The sequence below is a fragment of the Sitophilus oryzae genome, unplaced genomic scaffold, assembly GCF_002938485.1.
Source record: "Sitophilus oryzae breed Bouriz unplaced genomic scaffold, Soryzae_2.0 scaffold_284_pilon_pilon, whole genome shotgun sequence".
Classification (NCBI taxonomy): domain Eukaryota; kingdom Metazoa; phylum Arthropoda; class Insecta; order Coleoptera; family Curculionidae; genus Sitophilus; species Sitophilus oryzae.
This window is the reverse complement of record NW_022146845.1, coordinates 56815-68639: the sequence shown is the minus strand read 5'-3', so window position 1 is coordinate 68639 and position 11825 is coordinate 56815.

The window sequence follows — 11825 nt, the reverse complement described above, 5'->3', positions numbered from 1 at the left end:
TTTTTTTTTTATTTTTAAAATTCTAATTTTATTATGGGTTAAGTATGAATTGCTATGTAGCTAAAGACTTCGCCTATATATATTTTTTTCTTAATAAAGACGTTTATTATTATTATTATGTCATTTTAACAGAACGCCAACGGTTTATAATAGACGTACTTGCTAAAAAACTAAAGTGTTCTTGAATAGTCGTATTTAGGTTTTATATTATATATACTTATATTTATATTATTTAAGGTTTTAAAATATCTTTTCTTTGTTCTTGTGTTAAGCATTTTTGTTCGTTAGGCAAAGTTGTTTTATTAGTAAAATACCGCTGACAAATTGGTCTCCGCCGTGTTTAAAAAAATATTTTTATTTTGTAGATTTCCTTCTAGTGGGCGAAAGACCCAGAAGTCTGTTTTGAAGATATAAAATTATAATAATAAACATTTTGTAAATAATAAAATCTAATTTTAATTCAAATTTACTAGAGCAAATTGGGACTCAATATTGTTGCTATAACTATATTATACGAATGCTATTTGTAAATTAAATCCGTTTATTGCTGAAATTTCAATTTTATTATTTACGAAATTGTTAGAAATTAGCTACGCGGAAGTTAAGAATGTGCCATTTTATGTTTATTGCGTGTTCTAGTTGTCGCATATTGGTACAATTAAATTGTTTGGTGAAATTTGGCGTGAAATATAGAATTTTCGAATGGCTCTGTCACACGCCATTACTTTACAGAATTATTGATTTATTGGCGAACAGATTGTTGCGTGAGAACATGAATTAGTACATACAAAAAAGTTTAGTTCCATTGTTGAGTCGCCATTGAAGTTCTGAATAGAACAACGGAAGTTATGCGTGTTTTTGGAAAATAATATGTGGAAAAGGGGTTCTAATGAAAATCAATTTGAACCAAAGTGTAAAGTATCTCTATATTTTAATAGTTAGTCATTCTTTATTCTTCTAATTGTTTGATCAGTATGATTTTACTTTCATTATAGTATGTTCTGGATAACGATTGATTTTCTGGTACAGTGGTAGTATATCAAACGATTTTTTCTAATATAAAAGAATTCATTACACAGGGTGAGTCTTTAATAAGTGTAAATATTTTTAGGAGTGGTATATTTGTACCCCAGAAACACGTCTTTTATAAAAGGGTAAAGAGAAAATGTTTCTTTTATTGAGATCTGCCAGCTCTAAATAAATAATTGTACTTTCTTAAGACTGACCCTGTATATTTAGAATTTACAATTAAATGCAGTTTAATTATAACCATAGTTACATTATAGTTTATGTCTATACTGGTAATCTCAAAAGTGGCTCACCCTAAAACTTTTTTATTTTTTTCAGGTAAATAAAGCAGTTCTGGTATATCTCATAAATTAGAATTGGATTGACGTATTCAATTTTCTTCATCATGTCCTGTTTCCACCGGAAATGACTACAACTTTTGATTTTTAAATGACACCTCTGTATTTTTTTACTTTATTTGATAGAAAATGACACTCTGAATAAAATGGACATATCATATGTCAACTTTGAATTCACATATGGTATTTAAAATTATAATATGCGTTTCATAACGAAAATTTGACTCGAAATACCGAGGGTGTCTCACCATTGGAATTACATGTACATTTTCATTGGCGGTCGCTGGCAGTCATTGGCAGTCTTATGGCAGTCACTCATAATAATTACATGGCAGTCATAGGCAGTCTAATTCGTAGTCATTGGCAGTCGCTTAGCAGTGGAAGTGACATTTTGGCAGTACGTGTACATTTTTACCCGAGTGAGACACTCGCGAAATACCAAGTGTATGGTATCAAATTATTCGTAAAAAATGCTTTTTTTCAAATATGCTAATGAGCTACCTCGTTCTATTTGAAAAACTGAGATATGATTAAAAAATACGATTTGATGATCTTTCTAACCGGCCAGGACAAGACACTAAAAACATTATAGACGATCAAATTTATTTTTCCAAGTCTCCTGGATTAAAAAATAGTGTTTTTAACATAGTCCTGACACTCTAGATTGAAATTTAAAATGCGATTTTTTATTATTGAGAATGTCATTTTCTATCAAATAAAGTAAAAAAAATACCAAGGGAGCCATTTAAAAATCAAAAGTTGTAGTCAGTACCGGTGGAACAGGAAACGACCAAAAACAATTAAATACGTCAATCAATTCTAATTTATGTCATATACTAACATACACAAATCTCGTTTTTTATTTAAAAATAAATAAGTTATAGGGGTGAGCAACTTTGAGACGTACCCGTATATTGATGATGGCCATCTGTTAGTAAATAAAATATTTACAAAATATCAGTACTATAAATCATATATAATATATATTATGTTGCTTTAAAAATATCAAAATGTCAATATTCCATGGATCTATTGATAAATGAGGTCTAAATTTTAAGACGCAGTTTTTACGGAAACTTAGAGATAGGTAAAAAATGGCATAATATATTTGATAGACAATTAAATTGTAACGAATTTTCAAAATATATGGGGTGTTCCATTTAAATTAAATGAAAAAAAAAAAAGTTAATTATTTTAAAATAAATTTTAGACCTCTACACAAGGTAGTATAATTTTTAATACTAAAGAAAATTTCACAATATTTGGTTTTAAAACTTAAATACGCGTAGAGAAATAAAGCATTAAAATTGTTACTGTATTTTCACAAAATCCTAAATATTTCAAAAACGGTAAGATTAAAGTGCGGTAAATCCTAATTAAATTTACCTTCATTTTAAACGTAGAAACTAAAAATGTAATAATATATAGGGTGTTCCATTTAAAAAAATACAACTCTGACGTTTTTTATTTATTTGGGACACTCTGAACCGAGCTCTGAACCTTTTTAAAATAATTTTAAATTGTACTTACAATTTCTAAAAAAACTTACAATTTCTAAAAATCCAAACGTGTTACTACAATATGAGGTGAATAACCTTGTATTATAAGAATATTTATTAATACCTATATTTAGTTTATTACATATCTAAAAGTAATAAATTTAAAACTTGAAGGGAATCCATATCCTAACGAAGAAATCCATCGCTCCAGTGATGTGTAAGTTTATCAGCAAATAAAAAGATTTATATTCAATCGTCAGATATACGGAAAATTGAAAAAAACCAAAATTGAACCAACGATTGTCGGAATCGAATCAATAAACGGCGGGAATATTTGAGTCGTCAAGGATATGATGGCAATATTGGGACTCTACTTGCAATAGCTGCTGACCAGCGAGGAGTGATAATTTTAATATTCCTTCTGGATATTGTATAATATTCTTTTTATTAGACATTTTTCAACATCATTTATATTTTTCTTTATTTGATCTGATATACTATATAACTTGTTTCTTACAGTGTTAAGGAACTGTAGAAGTTCTTATAGATGGAGAGCTGGCTACATAAAAAACCTTATCATCGTTACATGGCTAATTTTTCTAGTGAAGTATCCTTTTGTGTAGCCATTATGAAATGGTAAATGGTAAAAGTCATGTCTGCCAGCGCTATTACGGGGCTTAAAGCCGGTGCGCCCAATCGAAAGGGTGAAATTTTACACAAAATATTATAAGGTACACGAGTTATAATTGCGAAAATAGCTTGTAAAACTTGGAAAATAAGTTCGTCATAATAATGCTTTTATTTATTCAATTAATAATAAACAATATGCATTCCTTCGGAAACTCTCTATTTATTTATCTTAGTACGCTAATTTGAAAGTCGATTAGAGAAAATATTATGATTCATTGGCAAGCGATGTAAATATTTGTGATCAGGTAAAATTGTGATGTAAGAGGAGGTTAGCTTGCGAGCGCGCCGGCGGGTCAGTAGTTGATAGGCCGGCCGGCTGTCGTGTTGTGTTGTGTTTTGTCACAGAGCTGACAATTCGAGGTTTCGAGTCTTTTTGACTATAAAAGATGCATATACTGTAAGGCAACGGGTCAACAGAAGAAAACCTCTTGTGACGTCCTGCCTTCGAGTTGGTCTTGAGAGATTGAGGTCTCCATAATGTCTTCTCGATTGACGATGCGGCGTTGGGGTAGTGAGGTACCCCAATTAGCCTATTCGATTGGGGTGCGAATCTGTTTAGCGGCAGAATTCCGGGGGAAGCCCCTATACTATTTCAGGTGACACTAGCTAGTTGTTGTAGATTATTAACCAATAGATCCGAATAATATTTGAATTAGGTGGAAGATATGGAATGGGATATACTGAAGAGAATATCAATGATGTCAGTGGCTAGGGGACGGAGTACCTCGGGTGAGTTTTACTATTTAACTATCAATTTTATCCAGATCAGTAAATGTTTGTTTTGTTATTTTCATGTACAATGAGAGAGTGCTTGCCAGTGACGAACTAAATGGATATTTGAGGTGAATTTGCATTGTGAGACCCAGTGGTTGAGTAAGCCCCAAAAATAGCAATTTTACAAGCTTTTATTTATTATTAAGAAACGTGGAAAATTGTTGGCAGACATTTTTCTCGTGGCTAAAATGCCGGCAGACAACGCAAAAGAGGCATGCAATTTTGAGAAAAAAAATCATCGCATACATGCTTGCCGATTGGTGGAATGTCATGTTTATTTATTTAAAAAGCCGTATGTAAAAGGGCAGACAAACAAATCGTGGCTCAATCAGCGGTAGACAGTTATCAAAAGCCCGATATTACTCTACAGAGGGTGAGTCTTGAATAAGTGCAAATATTTTCAGAGTTGGTAGATCTCAGTAGATAAAAGAAACATATTTTCACTTTACCGTTTTCCAAACAAGTCCAAATAACCGAGTTATTCAAGTTTGAAAATTTAAAAAGAAATTGATTTATTTTTAAATAATTTTGCGACCCACCTATTTTTTTCTGTATTTGCATCCATGCTTTTAGTGGTCTTAACCATAGACATATAAAGCTGTAAGCATGGTAAGTTAAGAAATAATTATACCGTGGGTAAATTTGCGGTGAACAGGCAGTTCTAAAAAGTTTTCTAAAATATACAGGAAAATTTAAAAAAATGCACGATTTTCAACAACTTTTTTTGCGAAAAAAACCTCATAGACGTGTTCTGGGGTCGAAATATATCACCCTAAAAGTATTTGCACTTATTTAAGACGCACCCTGTATAAGCGTTTTCCGGAAACGCTCGCTGCGTTATCAATTGAAACATAATACATGAAGTCTGCAAAAAATTTACGGTGCAGATATCGACTCAGAGGAAGACTCGTTTGCGAGAGCGAGGATCTGCAGTACGACGAGTCAGATACAAATAAATAGTGAGACAGAATAATAAATGTATTTTATCTGTTGTGTGAAATCAAAAAAATATATCTATACTAATATATAAAATCCTTAAGTGACTGACATACTGATTAATCACGATCCTGCTCAAACCACTCAACGTAAGAAGCTCAATATTGGCATACAGGTTGATTCTAAGGTGTAGAGGTTTGGTTTGATAAGAAGGGATTTTTCGAAATTCCAGTTCCAAGAGGGTAAAACCACCTCTCAAATATTACAATATTTTTTATTTAAAAAACGGTCAAGTTTCCGAAAAAACGCTTAAACACGTATATTTTATTTAATTTTTTACATATTTTAAGATTTTTTAAAAATGTATACAGGGTGTTTCGAAAAATCTGACCATTGATTAATCACGATCCTGCTTAAAGCGCTTGACGTAAAAAGCTGATTTTTGGAAAACAGATTGACTTTAGGGTGTAGAGGTTCGATAAGAAGGGATTTTTCGAAACACGAATTCTAAGGGGGTGAAACTATCCCTCAAATATTAAAATATTTTTTATTTAAAAACCGGTGAGTTCTTCGAAAAACTGTTAAATACGTATATTTTATTTTGTTCTTTTACATATTTTAAGATTTTTTATAAATTTATACAGGGTGTTTCATAAAATATGACCATTGGGTAATCACGATTCTGCTTAAACTGCTTGACGTTTATAGATCTGAATAAGACGTTTAAAGATCTGAATAAAGATGATTTTTGGCAAACGGATTGACTGTGGGGTGTAGAGGTTCCATAAGGAGGGTTTTCTCGAATCTCAAATTCCAAGAGGGTGAAAACGCCCCTCAAATATTACAATATTTGTTATTTAAAAAACGTTTAGTCTTTCGGGAAAACGCTTGAACAAGCATAATCTATTTGTTTCTTTTACATATTTTGAAATTTTTTAAAAAATCATACAGGAACACCCTGTATGATTTTTAAAAAGTTAGGTAGTTTCTTAACCACGATTCTGCTTAAACTGCTTGACGTAAAAAGCTTATTTTTGGCAAACCGATTTTTCGGAAGTCAAATTCCAACGAGATGACACTACCACTCAAATATTACCAAGTTATATGATAATATCGCCATAATGTTTTTTCTCATGCTGACATAAATCTGAGAAAATGTTATCCAGTTTGTATGTAAGGGAAATTCTTGCTTTGCTTTATCATCACCATTACAAATAATGATTAATTCGACGCGAACGAAGTCGCTGATACACGCTAGTTTATGATATAATCGTATACACGTTTTATCTATACTGATTTAGTCACGATCTTTTTGTCTGCCCTTTTGTATGCGGCTTTTAAAATAAATAAATGACATTCCACCAATCGGCATGCATATATGCCATAATTTTTTTTTTCAAAATTTTATGCCTCTTTCGTGTTGTCTGCCGGCATTTTAGCTACGATAATTTTCTTAATAATAAATAACGACCACGTTTCTTAATAATAAATAAAAGCTATTTTCGCAATTATAACTCTTGTACCTTATAATATTTATAGTGTCAAAATTTCACTCTTTCGATTGGCCGCCCCCGCTTTAAGCCCCGGGAGCGAGCTGGCAGACATGACTATTTCGTAATGGCTACACAAAAGGATACTTCACAAGAAAAATTAGCTATGTAACGATCTAAAGATTTTTTATGTTTGCACTGTAACAGCCTGTAAGAGCCTGAGAGAGGGTTTAAGTTTAAAATTATTAATATTTTTAACAAGTAACAACTGCTTCCCTGTTTGCTTCTGAATCAATCTCCTTTAGTTTTCCTACTGTATGAAATGTTTACTACAAATAATACTGTTTACTATGAGAGTTTGTCTTTTATATTTTGTAGAAGTAGAAAAAAAACGGTAGATAAATTTTAAACACTATTGTTTTTCAGAACTATTCTCCACGAAAAGAAATGCATTTTTGCATCGCTTGACACCAATTCTGAAAGCAGTTATTCCACTCGCTTGTTGGTATCTGTAAAATTGCTCTTTTGAAGGCACTGAAAGCGCCTTCTGGGGACTGGAACCTTTGACCAAGTAGTTCATTCTTAATTTTTGGAAAAGTAAAGAAGTCGTTAGGACATAGGTCAGGACTGTATGGAGGATGGTCCAACAATTCCATATTTTCTTGCTTTAAAAACTCGATGGATTTTCGAGCTGTGGGGGAATTGCATTGTTTTGGTGAAGGATCATTTGTTGTTGAGGGTGAGTTTTTCGAAACTCAGCAATTACTTCTGGCAAACAAATAAATATGTACCAATCAGTAGTAACAGTTTTTTAATCTTGCAGAAGAATTGTTGCTACCCGACCCGCTTTTAAGACAATCATCGCCACTATCTTTTTGGAAACACTTTGAGAACGGATAACTTATGTCGGTTTTGGTTCATCTCGAAACATTAAAACAGCCGATTAACGTTTATTTTCGGGTTGATAAGAGTAAATTCAGGATTCATCAGCACTAACAATACTGTATATATTTTTTGAGTTCCCTGCGTTAAACCGATGTGAGTGAGTTTTTTGACACCAATTGACTCTAGTTGCTTTCTGTTCTTCCGTCAACAGATGCGGTATCCAAGGAGAAACAATTTTGTGAGAATTAACCTTAAGAGGGCTATATATTTCTTGTTTCCAATATTGATGCTCAGCAGCACACTATTTTTTAATAAATTACAATTGCGAATTAGTATTTTTATTTTAACATTGAAAATGTTTCTGTTATCCTATATAAGGGAGCCCAAATCGAATTAAAATGCTACATTTGCCACACCATGACGTCATATATACAAGGGTATAGGAAATCTCGGCGCAACGGCGGCAGTCGGCCAGCGCGCGCAAAAACCATTACATCGCTAATTGTTTATTGATATATCTTTATTAGTTAAAAGCAAAAAATATGGGGTTTGCTTTGATACCTTGTCAAGACATGAGCGAAACTTTTAAATTGTTTCTTTTTTTCATTTAGGCCTTCGTTTTTCGTTAAATGAAAGTTATATTAAAAAAAAATCTCTATTTTTAAACCAAATTTTCGCATGATTGAAATGATTATTCATGTTTAAAGTTTTTTTTTGGTCATAAGCGCTAATGGAAATGTTTTTTTGTAAATAATTATAAAAAATTACTCCCTACGAAGACTTTATTCTGTACTGGATCAAAAAATAAGTATTTGTTTTCTCTATACGGTGGTATTAATATATCGATTTTTGATGATAGTGCCTTTTTACCCTGTTTAATTTTGTACTACTTTCGGAATAAGGGTCCCCATATCATGTACTGTGATGTACTGTACTTCCATCCCTGAAAAATTCAGCTTGTGACACCGAAGTGAGAGGTAACGTCAAAATAAGCTTTAATCTACCTACATCATCATAGGTAGGTGTAGGTACTCTAGGTAAATTCTACCTAGACAGTAGCTGAACTAGCTGACAGTAGTAATTAATTTGTTATCCGATAAGTAGTTGTCATTATATAAGTTTAATCGTCTTATACCTCCTATAACGGTAGGTTTTGGATTTTTCCTGATTGGTTTGTTAAACAAAAATATACTGGGCATATAAATGTCTGTTACAGGTTAATTCGTTAAAGAAATATGTTACACACATATTATTTTAATAATAATAGTATAATAGTAATGGCTATATTATGTTATAACACATTATTGAATTAACAATTGAAAACAGTATTGAATGTACTTATTTTAACCAATGCATTGTTTTGTTTTTTTAATCTCACAAATAAGAAATATTTTATAGTTTTTATTATAAAAAACAGTGATTATACAATTTATTTACACCCCTTACACTGTTTTCTGTAAGGGGTGTAACCAGGAGTATATTTCGTAACCTTTTACGATATAAGAGGGCACAAAGTGTTTTATTACTTAATGCTTAAAATTTAATAATATATTTGTACATAAAATAAAATAGACTAGAAAGTCAATTAATTAATATTGACGTAATTACTAAATAAGTACAAGATTTTTTTTCTAATTATTTTAGTGTATTTTTAGTCACCGAATTATAAAGGAGAGATATCCAACCATTGCATTATTTTACTCACAAATAAATGTTTTATGGTTTTTATTATAAAACAACGATTAATTTATTATACACCCCTTAACCCAAACACTCCAAGGAGGATATTTCGTGACCCCGTATTTAAAGTGGACAAGGTTTATTAGTCAATGTTTTAATTACCCAGCGTCTTTAATAAAAATCTAATGTAATTTTTCATAGAAATGATCTGACATAAAAAGCAAATTTTATCAAAAAACTTTTTGATTATCTACAAGGAGTAAACCGCTGACAAATGTCTGTATACTAATGCCAAAGTAATGCCAAAAATACAAATTAAATACCAAAATTTCTCATATAATGCCCCACTAATGCCAAGCTGATTCACGAATTAACCTGTAACAATACTGGTAGGTACGTGCATAGATTTTTTCCTAGGTAACTTAAAAGTCGTTAAAAAGACTTTTTTAATCTCAAGTAATAAATGTTTTTACTGGTGTATTTCTAAATTTTTCATTATTAAAAGTAGATATTCTTCAAGTTATGCGAAGTAATAAGTAATGTTTCCGGTGAGACCGCGTATATGTCACCGGATTCTGGTTAACGGATAGGTGCGATCGCATAATTATTATTGATAATACTAATAATGTTTTATTTAATGTTAACACTACTACTTTTTCAGTGAATCTTTAAATCCGTTGTTTTTTGTTAAGTTCGTTATTTAAACTTATGTATGTAATACACTCATATTAACACTAATCATATTTTTACGTTTTTATTCATCATTTTCAATGCCCCCCCGGTTGCATCTTTGTAAAGGACTGTGAATTTTTTTAATTGTTTGAATAATTAGTAACAAAAATTAATTTGATCGAAAATCATATTATTTATAGATACTCAAAAAATAGTTTTCATTTCTTTTCTTAGCTTTCAAAATAATTACATTAGTTTTATTGCTTGATTTATCCTGATTTACTACATATTTAGGGATAAAAGAATAGCAATATTATACTTTATACTAGAATCTCCATCGAGTTATTAGTTTCTTTCGAAAATAGCTTGGTCGTTATTAACGTCGTGTTACAAGAAATGCGTTATAAGGGGATTTTCTTTAGTCCGATGTAATTTATATAATGACAAAGCACAATAGTGAATAGAATACTGATAAAAAGCGTTACAATGTAATTATTTCTGCTCTAATATGAAATTACACACGCACAGTAACACTTATTTTAATTACTTTCACATTATTAATAATCTTTAGAAGAACAAATAGAAAAAGAAATAAAAATAATGCTACTTTAGATAAGAATATCTGACGGTTATAAAATTGAAGTAATATAATATAATGGTGATGAATTTTAAACCTTTCATAGTAACAAAATCAAGAAACCAAAGGACATAATTACGTACTATAAAAATGAAAAATTAAAGGAGTAAAACTATTTAAAAAAAAACAGTGAAACAAATACCGGTTGATCATAGCTTCCAATATTGTGTAAAATATATAAACAGTATATATTTACGGATAAAATTATGGATAAAATATGATCATATAATATGTATCTTAGAAACTACTTATCGTATAACTTTGGGAAAACAATTCTAATGAGTGAGTCGGCGAAGAGAAATCGTTGGAAATTATTTTCAATTTCTAAAAATGTCCGTTAGGTGAGCGCATCTTCGATGGTCAATTCGAAAACGGGATTTTTCTCAAAAGAATGCACGTGAAGAGATAGTAAAAAATTGTGTATTAAATATTGCTGCTGTAATCAGCAGAAAACTTATATTTTTTTTGGATTAGCACATTTTGCTCTATCTCATAAAATAACGTGATGGGGGAAGGTTAAACTTGCTTTTATTAAAATAAGGATAACTCTGGTTGTAATAATATACTAAACATACTGCTGAAAGTATATTAATTTTAACGTATTCTGAAATCGCAAAATTTAAATAAAGATATCGCTAATTTCTCTAGAAATAATGGAAACATTATCAATTATATTATTTACCATCATAGAAAACACTAAAACTGCATTATTCAAGAATTTTTAATAATGGTAAATTATATTTTAACAGATTGTCAATTTCTACATATTAAAAAACAGCGTGTCATAACGTAATAAATTATGAAATGAATGGAATATTATACAAAAATGCACTTTACTTAATAAACTACAATACCCAACAAAATAAATTGGTAAGATTGGTTTCCTCTGATTGGGGAAAATAGGAAAACACCAGAATACTTTATCACTGAATGCGCCGAAACGACAACCATTCGTGTCATAAACTTTGGTACGATTGTACGATTGTTAACGTAGCTGGAGAGCTAACCTCTGTGAAGCCGTCTCAGATTCTCTGGCTTTTGTCAAAACCCTGAGACTGTATGATGAGTTCTAACTCGTTATAACTCAAGAAAGGGGAACTCACAAAAGGTTGCGGTGGTAACCCCCCCCTTCCAAACATTCTACATCAAAGATTAAGTACTTATAGTAAAAAATAACTTATTATGCTAGCGATTT